Raw genomic sequence first — 15,868 nt, 5'->3', positions numbered from 1 at the left:
TTATCTTTCGGTAAAGAAAAAAGCCATTGGGGGCCAGATCAGGTGAGTAGGGAAGGTGTTCCAATACAGTTATTTATTTTCCGGCTCAAATCTCCCTCACAGACAGTGCTATGTGAGCTGGTACATTATTACACTGCAAGAGCCATGAGTTGTTGGCCAAGATCAGCAGTTAAGATTTTCCTAACTGTTTCTCTATTGATGTTTGCTTGGTCTGCTATGCTTCCCACAGTCAGACATAATTTTGTTTTCTTTTTTTTTTTTTTATTGTTGGGGATTCATTGAGGGTACAATAAGCCAGGTTACACTGATTGCAATTGTTAGGCAAAGTCCCTCTTGCAATCATGTCTTGCCCCCATAAAGTGTGACACACACCAAGGCCCTACCCCCCGCCCTCTGTCCCTCTTTCAGTCAGACATAATTTGACAAATTTTGCAATGTTCTGGTCAATTCTACTTGTTACTAGCCACCTTGACCTCTCTTCACCAGTGATGCTTTCTCTCCCCTCAGAAATGTTTAATCCATTTCTACACTGCTGTTTTCATAATCATAGGATTATCCCTATGAACTTGGACTAACATGTCCTGATTTCACTTCCACTCTTGCCAAGTTTAACAAATTTATGAATGTCTGTTCATTGCTCTAATTAAAGCTCTAGCATTCTTGTGATGACACACAAAAACACGCAACAATGGCTCGGCGCCTGTGGCTCAAGCGGCTAAGGCGCCAGCCACATACACCTGAGCTGGAGGATTTGAATCCAGCCCAGGCCGGCCAAACAACAATGACAGCTGCAACCAAAAAATAGCCAGGCATTGTGGTGGGTACCTGTAGTTCTAGCTACTTGGGAGGTGGAGGCAGGAGAATCGCTTGAGCCCAGGAGTTAGAGGTTGCTGTGAGCTGTGATGCCACGGCACTCTACCCAGGGTGACAGCTTGAGGCTCTGTCTTAAAAAAAAACCAACAAAAAAACCACAACAATAATGAACACAACTCAACAAGACACTGCCACACGTTGACACCGACATACCCATGAAATACTGATATACCAAGGTTATAAACCCTTACTGAGTTACTCATACAGTTCTGCTAACATAAGCGCATGGTGGCAAGATAATGAACTTAACTGTTAGACTTTGGTATATACATAATTTTGAAGGATTGATGAGACTGAGTTAGACAAAACAGAAGGGGAGAATACTCCAGGCAGAGGGAAACACATATGTGAAGGTGCAGAGGCACATCATGGCATAGTAAGTCCAAAAGCACAGGGAGTTCGTCCTGGTTTCGCTGGGGAGAGGAAAGGCAAGAAGAAAGGAAACTAGAGCAGCAGGAACTGTTAACACTGATTGTGAACTTTATTCTGAATACTATGGAAAAAACAAAAACTTCTAGGATAGGGAGTAACATAAATGAGATTTATGTTTCAGAAAGATCATTCAAGCAGCTAAGGAGACGCAAGAGGAACCTGATTGAAGGCATGGAAATCAATTATGAGACTACTGTAATAATCATGTAAGAAGTAGTGAGAATCTAAACTAGGTAGGTGGCAGTAGTTATACAGATGAAGGCATTGATTAGACAGTGTGGATGAGGGAGTGTGGGGAGAAAAATCCACAGTACAGTCAGAGGGGGAAACGAGAGGGAGGAATCTTGGGTTTCTGGCTTGAGTACTTTGAAACTAGTATTGCTACTTTTAAGACAGAATTTTTGTTTTATTGGAGGGGTGGCTGTAGAAAAGACAAAAAGCTTTATTCTGAATGTGTTGAAGAGGTACATGTAGAACATCTCAATGGTGATGAATGGATGAAATGTGTATATTAAAACTAGAGGTCGGCTCAGCACCTGTGGCTCAAGCGGCTAAGGCGCCAGCCATATACACCTAAGCTGGTGGGTTCAAATCCAGCCTGGGCCTGCCAAACAACAATGACGGCTGCAACCAAAAAATAGCTGGGCGTTGTGGTGGGCGCCTATAGTCCCAGCTACTTGGGAGGCTGAGGCAAGAGAATCGCGTAAGCCCAGGAGTTAGAGGTTGCTATGAGCTGTGATGCAACGGCACGCTACCCAGGGTGACAGCTTGAGGCTGTGTCTCAAAAAACAAACAAACAAAACAAAAAACTACAGGTCAAAGGAAAGATCCAGGTTGGAGATGCAGCTCTGAGAAGTTACTCAGGCTGACAGCATTAAGTGAAGAGAGCTCTGGCAGAGTACAAAGTTGGGATCACTGACATTTATGGGTTAATCAGAGGAACAAAATTCTTAAAGAGAACCTAAGAACAAAGAGACAGAAAGGTAACAAGGGAACTAGAGGAAGACTTTGAAATTGGAGGTCATAAGCATTAGATGCTACTAAGAGGTCCAGGAAAAAACAAAAATTATCCACTGGATTTGTAAACACGAAGGCTGCTGGTAACCTTAACAAGGGCAACTTCAGGGAGTCAGTGTCAAATAAGGGTGCAAGTGTAAGCAGACTAGATTTTCCATCAGTGGCTTTTGTTAAAAAAAAAAAAAAAAAAACAGGAGGGCTATAAAATGGTAGCTAGAAGAGAATAGAGTTATGAAATTTTTTCTCAAAGGATGGAAGATACACTTGAGCTTGTGTGCATGTTAAAGAGAAAGATCCATAAGCTTCAAGGAGGTGTTCCCAGGAAGACAGGAGGAAAGAAAGCAATGGGATAAATGTACAGATGGAAGAGGAAGAATTTAAAGGATTTCCTTCCCATGATGGGCTTCTGTTTTTCTCAGTGAAATTGATGGCAAAATTACTTATTAAAGTTTCCAGGAAAGAAAGGGGAAGAGAATAAAAATCTGAAATAGATGCTAATGCAAATGAGGAATATGACTAAGAACAGGCGAAAGCACAGAGGTACTGAAACATTCAGCAAGACTGACACAGAAGTGGGGATGTGAACGGGCGGATTGATCCACGACTTCTCATGAAAAAGAAGCATGAGATTCAAGAGTAAGAGTGATAAGTATTCACAGGAGAATTATGAGGTAAGATGTTTATTGGTTAAATAATGTTAAGTAGAAAGAAGCAAAGAAGAGAAAAGTCTTTCGCCACTTACTAAAGATCTCTCACTGGATGACATGTTTCTGCAATAAACTTTGACTCTAATCATTAAATTATCTAACGAATACCTTACTGCATATTAGTGGAGACTTCATTAAATCATCTGAGATGGATGTAGAAGGTCTATTTTTTTCATCAGGCTTCTTTCAAAAGTTGTCAAAGATATAACAGCCTCTATTAACTTCAAGCAAAATAAATATGATGACAAAAAAATTTTAAAAGAAGAAATTCCTAAAGTTTTTCGCAAAAAAGATAGTACTTTTTTTATTTACTTATTTTGTTGCTATAGCAAAATTAGCAATAAAAGGCAGTACTTTTGAAAGAAAAGTTTGGTTATACACACATTTTAATTTAATTTTTATTTCTTTATTTTAGAGACAGGTCTTGCTACATTGCCCAGACTGGACCTGAACTCCTGGGCTCAAGTGATTTCTCACATCAGCCTCCCAAGTACCTGAGACTACAGACATACATCACCATGTTTGTCTTTATAAATATATATTTTTAAAAGCAGCAGCCTTCAGGCTTGGTGCCCATAGCACAGTGGTTACAGCGCCAGCCACATACACTGAGGGTGGTGGGTTCGAACCCGGCCTGGGTCAGCTAAACAATGACAACTGCAACAAAAAATAGCCAGGCGTTGTGGTGGGTGCCTGTAGTCCCAGCTACTTGGGAGGCTCAGGCAAAAGAATTGCTTAAGCCCAACAGTTTGAGGTTGCTGTGAACTGTGATACCACAGCACTCTACCAAGGGTGACACAGTGAGACTGTCTCAAAAAAAAAATCAGTAGCTTTCAAATAATAAGAAAAAGAGAAAGTCTTGGTGCAAGAATCACATTAATTATTAAGCTACAGTATTTTTCCAGTCTAAAATACATTGTTTGGACATTTTATAAAATGTCACTGAAATGGTGACACATCTTTTAATGGGTAGCATCTTAAATGTCTATGGGCCAGGCAGTTTTGACATGGTTAGTTATCATTTACCAACACCTTCTAGTAAAATCAAAAGATTACCACCATAAAAAGCATGCAGAATAACTTGGCAAAAAGTTCCCAAAGGGCATTGCAAAACACTCTTCTAAGAAATTCTTCATCACTAAATGGCATAGAAGATAATACTGTAGGAGGAAATATGAACATAGATGGTTCTAAACTGGAAAAGTTGCCTCTTTGCCTATTTGCCATGGCAATGAAGGCCCGTTTGCTATATGATAAATGTATCCTGCTTTGTAAACTTTCTTATTCTGTAAACCTATCTTTCTCTTCCTCAATAAACTTTCACACTTGCCAAAAAAAAACAAAAAAAAATCAACAAATAAATAAATTGAAAAGTTTTTACTCTTATTTGACAATGTGAATGTTACTTTCTTTGCATTATTATTATTATTATTGCTTAATATTTCGATGCAGCAATTGTCTGATTCCTTTTCTGAATGTATTTATGTTTGTCCCTTACTTACGAGGTTTTGTTTCTAGTCCTTATCTTAAACATTGCTATTGTTATTAAATTTTAAGGTTTTTTAATTTTGTGAAGGCAAAAATATGGAATCCTAATAAACACATGTATATGTAAAAAGAAAAAAAGAAAAAAGAAAAGTTGTTCTGAGTTAGGATATGAATTGAAGAAATTCTAGAAATACTTTAACCAATTTTCCCTATGTTTTATTTATATATGCACAAGAGTAATATATAATTTAAAATATCTGTTAAGAGCTGTGCCTGTGGCTCAGTGAGTAGGGCACTGGTCCCACCCAAATCAAGGGTGGCGGGTTCAAACCCAGCCCCAGCCAAATTGCAACAAAAAAATAGCCAGGCGTTGTGGCGGGTGCCTGTAGTCCCAGCTACTCAGGAGGCTAAGGCAAGAGAATCGCCTAAGCCCAGGAGTTGGAGGTTGCTGTGAGCTGTGTGACGCCACAGCACTCTACTGAGGGCGATAAAGTGAGACTCCGTCTCTACAAAAAAAAAAAAAAAATCTGTTAATATAATTCTAGTAGAGCTCTTTCAGTAAGTAAAAAAATTCTAAATGATAAGCATTATATCATAAAATGAGTGTTTTACAATCTTAGATACGATAAAATATGGTAAAACTTTTTAGTTGGTCTAAGCATCTGCTATAGTCTGCATTCTACCCCTAATGTAACAGACTTTTTGGGAAATTATAATTATTCTGAATGTTTATATTTATTCCATCTCAGTTCCTGTCGTATGCTAACTACCTACTCCTCAGGCCTTTGTCTCTCCTGGTTCTTTGATCCCTGCAAAGGACTCTGTTTCCCAATTTCTAGCTAATCGGTTCACATATATCTTCAGAGTTAATTCAACAAATATTTATTAAGCATTTACTATCACTTCTACTTTAAGCAGATTACAAGTATCCTAAAAGTATTTTCCAGTGGCTCCTGGACAACTCCTCCATAGTAAATTGCTAAATGGCAATTCCTAATGAAGCAAACCTTTTGTGAAACAAAGGTTCAAAAGCAGAAGACAAGAAAAGTTAGGAAGAAGAGAAACTGGATTTTCAAAGATGAGAGACTTGCCAGGTAAAGAAAGGATTAGACTGGGCCTTGTAAGCAAAAAGAAATTCTACAAAGGCACAGAGATATGAAAAGGCTTGTGTGTTCAGAGAAATATAAGGAATTTGGTATTGCTGAAGTTCAATATGTGCATTTTCCTCCAAACAGTATGAACAAGATACAAGAATGAAAATCCCATCTTTAAAAACTCAGGAGACACTTGTAACCCCAAAGCACTATATACTACATGAAGATAGAAAAGAGAAGTGGAATAGTAAATAATTTAGCAGAGTAGGGATACTGATAACAAGCAAATCAATTCATCCTGTACAATCCCCAAAAGGCTGAGGTTTGGCAATAGCAGGTACTACAGAAAATTGGGTAGGATACAGGATTGAACATAGGAGACTTGTTTGAAAGTCTGCAAAGGAATAATTAGACCTCCTTACCCCAACTCCACAAACCCAGAAAATAATCCCTCTTTCACCTCAGACAGGAAGTTTATTTGCTGAGAAGGAAAAAACTGAACCAGAAAAGTACCAAAACCAGGGACAACATACAGTAGGTAGTAAAAAATCGGGGAAAAAAGGAGGTCCAGATCTCTAGAAACCAGGCCTATTGTCCCCAGCTCCTAATCTCTACTATGGATTAAAGAATCTTATTCAGGAGAAACAGAAATCTCATCTAGCTACATCACTACATTATAGTGAAGCCCATTAATAGACAAATGCTATGGCATGAACATAGAGCTTCCTATTTTACTTTTACTTTTTTTTTTTTTTTTTTTTATTTGAGACAGAGTCTCACTTTGTGCCCTTGGAGTCCTGGCTCACAGCAACCTCAAACTCTTGGGGTCAAGCAATTCTCTTGCCTCAGCCTCCAGAGCAGCTGGGACTACAGGCACCCACCACAATACCTACCTAGTTTTTCTGTTTTTAGTAGAGATGTGATCTCGCACTTGCTCAGGCTGGTCTCAAACTCCTGAGCTCAGGCAATCCACCCCTTTGGCCTCCCAGAGTCCTAGGATTCCAGTTATGAGCCACACCATATCCAGCCTTCACTTTTATTTTAAATCAACTGCATTGATATATACTTTACATACAATAAAAATATGTATTAAATATACAGGTCAATGAAATTTGACAAGAAGCATATAGCTACTGCCTATAAAAGACAGAACAAACATTTCCATCACCCTAAAATCCTCTGTATGCCGTTTCCCAGTCAATTCCTCTCACTGACAATATCCAACAACCTCTGCTCTGATTCCCTATCACTAGAGATAAATTTTGCCAGTTCTTGATCTTCATATGAATGTAATTATATAATATATATTTTTCTATCTGGTTTCTGTCACTTAGCACATGGTTTAAGATTCATCCATGTTACTGAATGAAATCAGTTGTACAGTCCTTTTTACCGCTGAGTAGGTGGTCCACTGTATAAATATACTAAAATATGTTCTACTTGTCTGACAGCCATGAATATTTGGATTATTTCTAGTTTGGGCTATTATGAATTAAAGCTACTAAGAACATTGAAGTAAAAGTCTTTTTGTATATATATGTTCATTTCTTTTGAGTAATTAGCAGTGAATTACAGTGCCATGATCAGTGTAGTTTATAAGAACCTAGAACCTACAAAACTATTTTCCAAAGTACATCTACCATTTTACACACTTATCAGGAACTTGAGAGCTCCAGTGGCTTACATACTTTCAGATACTTGTTAGTTTCTTTTATTCTAGCCATCTTAGTGACTGTAAAGTGGTATCCCACTGTGGCTTTAATATGCAATTCTCTGATGGCTAATGATGTTAGCATTTTTATATGCTTATTAGAAATTCATACATATCTTCTTTCATAAAGTGTCTACTCAAATATTTGGGCTGTCTTTTATTAATGAAGTCTAAAGGTTCATTATATATTTTAGATACAGATATTGTCTCCTGGTCTGTGGCTCTTCTATTTTCTTAGCTGTAGCCTTTGAACAATAGGAAGTTTTAATCCTATTAATTAATTCTCATCAATCCATCGATTTTTCTTTTTACAGTTAATACATTTGTATACCATGTTAAGCTCTTCACCTTTCTTAAGGTCATGAAGATTTTTAATGGTTTTATAGTTTTAGTTTTTATGCTTAGGTATGTATCTTTTGAACTAATTTTTACTTATAAAGTTGAATTTGAAAATCATCTAGCACTATTTGTTCTAAGACTATTCTGTCCCCACTGGATTATGTTAAAGGCTTTGTTGAAAAATAAATAATCATATACTGTATGTGGGTATAATTATGACTTTTCTATTCTTTTGTCTGTATATACACAATACCATCCCATCTTAATTACTGTAGCTTTTTAAGTCTTAAAATAGTTAATGTATACCTTCCATTTCCCCCACCCCAAGAATTGTTTGGGCTATTCTAGGTCCTTTGTACTTTCATATAAATATTGTGAGTAGCCTGTCAATTTTTATTAAAAAAAAGCCTACTGGAATTTTATCAGAATTTCATTGAGTCTAAATCTCCATTTGGTGACAATGGAAATCTTAATATCAAATCTTCAATCCACAGGCATAGTATATCTCTCCCTTTATTTTGATGCTCTTTAACTTCTCAGCAATGTTGCAGCAATTTCATTAAATTTATTCCCAAATATTTCATGTTTTCATGCTAATGCAAATAGCATTGTTACCTTAATTTCCTTTCCCATATTGTTTGTTGCTACTTTATAGAAATACAGCTGATTGACCTTGTCACTTGACACCTTGCTAAATTCATTTATCGTAGTTTTTTTTTTTTCTTTTTTGTAAATTCCTGGGGATTTCCCATATAATTGATAATCATGTCATCTAGGAATAGAGACAGTTTTTACTTTTTCTTCTCCAATCTTTAATGCCTCACTGCTTTTTGCACTGGCTAGGATTTCCAATATTGATAGAAGTAATGAGTTTAGGAACCCTTAGCTGGTTTTAGAGTAGTAACTATGATGATAGCTATAAGCTTATTTTTTTTTTTTGTAGATGTTCAACATCAGATTGAAAGAGTTCCTTCCTATTTATAGTTTGTTGAGAGTTTTTTTTGTTTGTTTGTTTTGTTTTGAGACAGAGCCTCAAGCTGTTATCCTGGGTAGAGTGCCATGGCATTACAGCTCACAGCAATCTCCAACTCCTGGGCTCAAGCGATTCTCCTGCCTCCACCTCCCAAGTAGCTGGGACTACAGGCGCCCGGCTATTTTTTGGTTGCAGCCGTCATTGTTTGGTGGGCCCGGGTCGGATTTGAACCCACCAGCTCAGGTATATGTTGCTGGCGCCTTATCCACTTCAGCCACAGGTGCCAAGCCTTGTTTAGAGTTTTTCAAAATCTCATATGGGTGTTTAATTTTGTCAAATACTTTCTCTGTATCTATTGAGATAATCACATAATTTTTACCTTTTTTTTTTTTTTGAGACAGAGTCTCACTTTGTCACCCTCTGTAGAGTGTCATGGCATCACAGCTCACAGCAACCTCCAGCTCTTGGGCTTAGGAGATTCTCCTGCCTCAGCCTCCTGAGCAGCTGGGACTACAGGCGCCTGCCACAACGCCCAGCTATTTTTTTTGTTGCAGTTTGGCTGGGGCCAGGTTTGAACCTGCCATCCTTGGTGTATGGGGCTGGTGCCCTACTCACTGAGCCACAGGCACCGCCCATTTTTACCTTTTCTTTTGTTAATGTGGTAGAATAGGAAAGAGAGAGCTAAATTCATACTGGGAAGGTAAGACTTAGTGTTTAAAATTAACAAATGATGAACTAGCAACGTATATGCATTTAGAAATATGAAGATAAAAACCAAAATCAATAGCTAAGAAAACATTGACAGTAGTTGTCGCTGAGGAGCAGGACTAGTTGGGATTAAGACTGATATTTTTAAAAAGGCTTTAGAATTATTTGATACTTTAAAATTTTTAAAGTTAAAAATAGGTTCTAGGAATATGTGACAATGAAGTTGGGGCCTGATTATTATGTGCTAGGCTAGCTAAGGGGCAAGGCTGCAAGGGAGATGAATTCAACTTCAGGCATAGATTGTTTCAGTGGGACATTCCTGAAGATATTCCCCAAGTTTGATATACTTTTAGTGAAGACATAAGAAATGAAGATAAAGATCTGGGAGGAAGCACCAAAAAAGGTTTTAAAGACACAAGAGTAGAAGACACTGAGCAGGCATAGGATGAGAAAAGGGTCAAGGACAAAACTCTGAGAAGTCTGGCAATAAGAGGAATGAAAGGAAGGAGACAGACTGAATCTTCAAAGGGTAGGTAGAGAACCAGCCAAATATGTCACAGAAGTCAAGACAGGAGAATGTTTCATTCTTCCAAAATGCTGGATTCCAAAAATTTTGTGTACCAACAAATATGCTCTGCTTTTACAGTTGTCTCTCCCTAATTTCATGGAGAAATTCAGGAAGTTAATAAAATCTTAAACATTAATGTCATGACAGAAAATAGAGAAGGGTATTACACATATTTTTATGTTGCTATTTATTTGTTCCATTTCAGGAAACACCTGGAGCAGAGAGTATAAGGTAAATAAATTTTGTTGCTTATCACAGCTAATGAAAGGGTTCAAGCAGAAAAGATCAACATAAATCATGGACACAAGAACGAACTGGTTGAATATCCATGTCACTTAGGTGGGCATTTAAAGTGCAAGAGTGGAAGAAATTGTAAAAGTTGTCTTGAAAACTTTTTATTTAACAGAGTAACAAGGTGTGATGATTCAGAAGCAATGAGTCATCTAAAAATAATAAAACTACTACTTTGCCTGGAAAACATAGGCAATCATGAGTGGATGACTCAGTATGGAAACTGCTTCCAAGAGAACAATACAGAAGAATACAGAACATATACCACAAGCTCTACATGTGAGATTAAAAAAGGAGACCTAGAATATTTCATTCGTTGTGTTCATTTCAAAAATAATTGAGAAAATAAATTAAGCAATCTCTTATAAGGAAGTATTTCTATACTCAAAGAAATTGTATACAGTTCATACTTTTCAAAGAAATTGTATGAAAGAACAATTAATGCTTTAGGTTTAAGTTAATATCTCAGTGAAACTAAGAGTAATATAAGAACATTTCAGCAGCAGGCCAAATTTGAGCATATAGGAATTAGGAAATACTTAAAAACATATTTTTACTGCAGTGTAGAAACAGGAAAGATGGCTGAGGGGAAAAAGTACCAGGTGGGCAGTCAGGAACACCTGGTCCCAGCTTCTGTTTTTATACTGACCAATTCAGTAACTTGATCAAGTCACTTCCTTTACTGGGAATTCATCTTCACTCCAGGAAAAATAGGATGAAAGGCGGCTCTGGGGTCTAGGGAACATGAGAAAAGCAAAATTTGTTTTTTCTTGGTTTGAATTAGGAAAAGGATGTATTTTCTCAGAGAATTATTTTGTATTATTTGATGTGGAAAACATAATAAACTATTAATTTTTTTTTTTTTTTGAGACAGAGTCTTACTTTATCACCCTTGATAGAGTGCTGTAGCATCACAGCTCACAGCAACCTCAAACTCTTGGGTTTAAGCGATTCTCTTGCCTCAGCCTCCCAAGTAGCTGGGACTATCCTGCCATAATGCCTGCCTATTTTTAGAGACGGGGGTCTCACTCTTGATAAGGCTGGTCTCAAACTTGTGAGCTTAGGCAATCCACTCGCCTTGGCCTCCAAGTGCTGGGATTACAGGCATGAGCCACTGTGAGCCTGAACTATTAATTTTTAGGGCATATAATTTGCAAAGTTACTGATTTCTCCAAGAACTGTCTCCACAAGGAAATCTGGGGGTTAAACATTTTTTTACCATTTTAAAAATTTTATTTATTTACTCATTTTTGAGACAGGGTCTTGCTCTGTTGCCAGGGGTAGAGTGCAATGGCTCTCCCATAACTCACTGCAACTTCAAATTCCTGGGCTCAAGTGATCTTCCTCCCTCAGCCTGAGTAACCTGGACTACAGGTGCACACCATAATGCCTGGCTAATTTTTCCATTTTTTTGTAGAGATAGGATCTCACTCTTGCTCAGGCTGGTCTCAGACTCTTAATCTCAAGTAGTCCTCCTGCCTCACCCTCCCAAAGTGCTAAGATAACATGTGTGAGCTAGCATATCCGGCCCCATTTTATAATTTAAAAAAAAACAACGATTTTCTTTATATATTCTAAAACATTAACAATAGTTGTCTCTATCTGGTAGTATTTTAAATTACTTGAATCTACATATTTTCCCTTCCTATGTATTTTCGTTATTTTTGGAAGAGATTATATAAAAATCAGACTGTGTTTTATAGGTCAAAATCTATAGATATAAATCTGGACAATTTAGAACATGCGTATAACATGGTTTAATAAACATTTGAGTTCTACTACAGACTAGGTTCCCTTCCAGACAGAGTACTATGAACTCTATGGTTTTGCCTCAAGCAGCTCATGGTGTGAGTAGGCAGAAAAGAAAGATACACCACTGTTAGGGCAAGGAAGGCATCCCAGAGAAGAAGACTGCCAAACCCAGTCCTGCAGTACAACAGAAGTAATTGGCTACAGGAAGGAAGGAAAAATGGCTTGCAGAGGAAGCAAAGCAGAGGGCAGCATGAGATATGTGGGAGCTACCAGGAATGTGATATTTCAAGCATCAAGTTTTAAGACAGGTTTCCTGAAGTGAAAGCTGAAGGGGTAGGGCAGAGACAATATAGCATCACAGTCTCTGAGAGGATATAGATTGGGGGCCTGGGGATGACAAGGTCAGATTTACACTGTAGGTATATTACTCTTTGTTGCACTGTGAAGGACAGACTTGGGAACGCAAAATAAAGTGAGGTAGCTGGTCTCTACAGAGTCTAGAAGAGAATGAGAGAGACTATAAATGAAGGCAGCTCAGGGGATTAAATAACTATGATCACAAAACTATCAGCAAAATCTGAACATAATAGGCCTTGTGCCTTTCTATATCCCCATGCAAGCACAAATTCTGGTCAAAGTTGAAAACAGATCTTAAATTTATCTCTATTAAGTAAACTATGGACCTATTTTTTAAAAAGACTTCATTCATTAACTATATTAAGTACCACAAATATTCAGGGCATTATAGAAAATGAACAAGGCTTCTGTCTTCTAGAAACTTATGAGATAAAAGAAACGAGACAAAAAAAAAAAATAGGTCAATTAACTCAAGAGGTATTTGCCGAGTCCTTCCTGGCCCTGATGGAGATAACATTCTAGTGACAATTCCTTTCAGAATATGGTTTTTATATCCTTCTTTACCTCCCTGACAAGTTCATTTTGATACAAGTGAATAGAGAAGGTCTTCAGAGCCAAGTGGACAGTTCTAGAAGATGACTAGGAATGTGATGTAGAAGCAGGTAATTAGGGGAATCTGTATGGATAGAAGCAATGAGTATAAAAATAAGATACACTGGAGAAAAAAGACAGTGAGGAGAGAGAAAGAAATACAAAGGAGGGGCGGCGCCTGTGGCTCAAAGGAGTAGGGCACCGGCCCCATATACCAGAGGTGGCGAATTCAAACCCAGACCCGGTCCAAAAATATATATATATATATATATATCTGAAATACAAGGGAGAAAACAAAGATCTCACCTTTGCATCAATGTGATACAGGTTGTATCAATGTGAACATTTTTGTAATTATCTCTTTGGGCTCTATATGTTCATATATACATAAAAAGATATAGAGAGTTTTGTGTATACCAGGTTGCACAATTAAGTTTGCAAACTCGTCCTAAAAAAGCGCTATATATGTCATTGCTGAATATACTACAGTCACCTTCAAGGTATTCCTTGGGAAGCTATGCACTGATATCAGCACCTAGTCCACCCTTAAAATAATTCTGGAACTCTTTTTCTGGAATGGCTATCAGAGCCGTTGTTGTACGAGGTCTGACAATTAAGTTCATGAACCCATCCTAGAAAAAATGCTACATACCTCGTTGCTCAATATCACTATGGTCACCAGATGGCCCAGGAGAGTACTTCAAAGAGGTATGTAGCACTTTTTCTAGGTGGGTTCACAAACCTACTCGTCCGACCTCATATATTTTTTTTTAAATAAAAGTGAGATTAAATTATGGTTTATTACCTGTTTTTTCACTTAATAGAGAAACTCCTTTTCATAAAGACAAAAGTCTACATTACACAACTTATATATGGGTATATATTCATTACCCTAAATTTACTTATTTAACTTTCTAGAAAGGCACATTAGGCTCTAAAGAAGGTACAGAAAGAAAGCAAGCAGCAAGCAAATGATAGAACTGACTTCAGCTATGGCAGCATTTTGAATAGTCCAAAGGTGGAAAGAGGTTAAGACATATGGAAGCTCATGAGATTTTAGTGTTCCAGACATAGATGAATAATGTCTGAATCTGGAATTCTTTGTGGATGAAGAAGAATTTCCAAAAGGGAGACAAAAAAAGACTGTAACTCAACTCACACTATAAATGAAGTAATTTCAAATCTCACATCTGCAGAACAGATAGAATGTCAAAGAAAGCACTCAGACAACTAAAAACAGTGGGTGGACTGCCAGGGAAAAACCAAGTGCTGTTCTAATGATCATCCACAACCACAGCTTTCCAAGGAAGTGACAGAGTTCCCAAATTGTATTCTGACAGAAAGTATACTGGGTCTTTATTATGAGATGCTCAGATGTACTGAGGCTTTCTCATGAGTGGTTCATGTATTTCCCTTCGGTGTCTGGGCAGGTTCTATAGGTAATAAACTGTGCTTGTCAGAGTTCCCTTGGAAGCTGTTACTACCAGGCATTTCCCACGGTAACCAGAATAGCTCTGCTTTTATCTGTTTTAGATATCAGATCTTCAAAAAGGTTTTATTTGGAAAAAAAAAAAAAAAAAAAGTCCCACATCTAAAAAGTATTCTTAAAATCATAGAGTTAAAAAAATAACACTCGGGCGGCGCCTGTGGCTCAGTCGGTAGGGCGCCGGCCCCATATTCCGAGGGTGGCGGGTTCAAACCCGGCCCCGGCCAAACTGCAACCAAAAAATAGCCGGGCGTTGTGGCGGGCGCCTGTAGTCCCAGCTACTCGGGAGGCTGAGGCAAGAGAATCGCTTAAGCCCAGGAGTTGGAGGTTGCTGTGAGCTGTGTGAAGCCACGGCACTCTACCGAGGGCCATAAAGTGAGACTCTGTCTCTACAAAAAAAAAATAAAATAAAAAAAAAATGAAAAAAAAAAAAAATAACACTCATCCTTCAGCTTATTTGTTAACCAATCAGAGAAAAACAAATTTATAAGGGAGCGATCTGAAAGTCCCCACCTATATGTCAGTTCATTTCTCTTCTTCCAGTTGCTCAAGCAAAAACATAAAACAAAAAAATCCCAGTTTTTTAAAACTCTTAGACTCATTCTTGACCTTCTTTTCTTTTCTTTTTCTTTTTTTGTAGAGACAGAGTCTCACTGTACTGCCCTCGGGTAGAGTGCCATGGTGTCACACGGCTCACAGCAACCTCTAACTCTTGGGCTTATGCGATTCTCTTGTCTCAGCCTCCCGAGCAGCTGGGACTACAGGCGCCTGCCACAACGCCCGGCTATTTTTTTGTTGCAGTTTGGCCAGGGCTGGGTTTGAACCCGCCACCCTCGGCATATGGGGCCGGCGCCCTACTCACTGAGCCACAGGCGCCGCCTTGACCTTCTTTTCTACAAAACCCATTCATCTGTCACATTGGCTCTATTTTCAAAATATTTCCAGAATCTGACAACCTCTCATCCTTTCCTGGCTATGGCCTAATTCAAGACAGCATCGTCTTTTACCTGAATTACAGTGATAGCCCTCTTTCTGGTCTCTTTCTTCTACTCTTTTCTCCTGTAGTCTGTTCTCACAACAGCTATATGATCTTGCTAAAAAGTCACATCATGTCATTTCTCTGCTCAAAACTCCTGAACAGCTTCCCATCTCGCTCAGGTAAGAGCCAAAGTTTCTGAATCACACTGGTATTCTCATTCTTGCCAAAACATTCAAGACATGCTCCCAGCACAGAGACTTTATATTTGGCGTTCCTTCTGCTTCCTTCCCCCAACCTACCCACACACATGTGCTTTTTCCCTTGTGATACCAGACCTACTGAAAAGATCAGGCTAATTTTCTTACTAAATGATCCATACTGCGAATTTCTCTATGTCTTATATTTCCTATAATTACACATTAGAACTAAAGGATTGATTATATTGAAATTAAATATTTTTGGCAAGAAAACTCCATAGATGATATTGTGATCTTCATCTTGC

General features: G+C 38.1%; 1 protein-coding gene across 4 annotated transcripts in view; it reads right to left on the bottom strand.

Annotated features, from left to right (window-relative positions):
• PPP2R3A (protein phosphatase 2 regulatory subunit B''alpha) overlaps nt 1–15,868 on the bottom strand; it is a 198,840-nt gene that overhangs the window by 153,768 nt on the left and 29,204 nt on the right. For 2 of the 4 annotated variants that reach the window (XM_053599233.1, XM_053599235.1), the window contains exon 2: nt 10,851–10,936. The exons of the other annotated variants lie outside the window; for them this stretch is intronic. The gene's annotated coding sequence lies outside the window, so the exon portion shown is untranslated. The remainder of the gene's footprint in view (nt 1–10,850; nt 10,937–15,868) is intronic. 4 annotated transcript variants of the gene reach the window in all.

The sequence above is a fragment of the Nycticebus coucang genome, chromosome 8 (assembly GCF_027406575.1).
Source record: "Nycticebus coucang isolate mNycCou1 chromosome 8, mNycCou1.pri, whole genome shotgun sequence".
Taxonomy (NCBI): domain Eukaryota; kingdom Metazoa; phylum Chordata; class Mammalia; order Primates; family Lorisidae; genus Nycticebus; species Nycticebus coucang.
The sequence above is the reverse complement of the archived record's forward strand: the minus strand, read 5'-3'. Positions and strand labels throughout refer to the sequence as shown.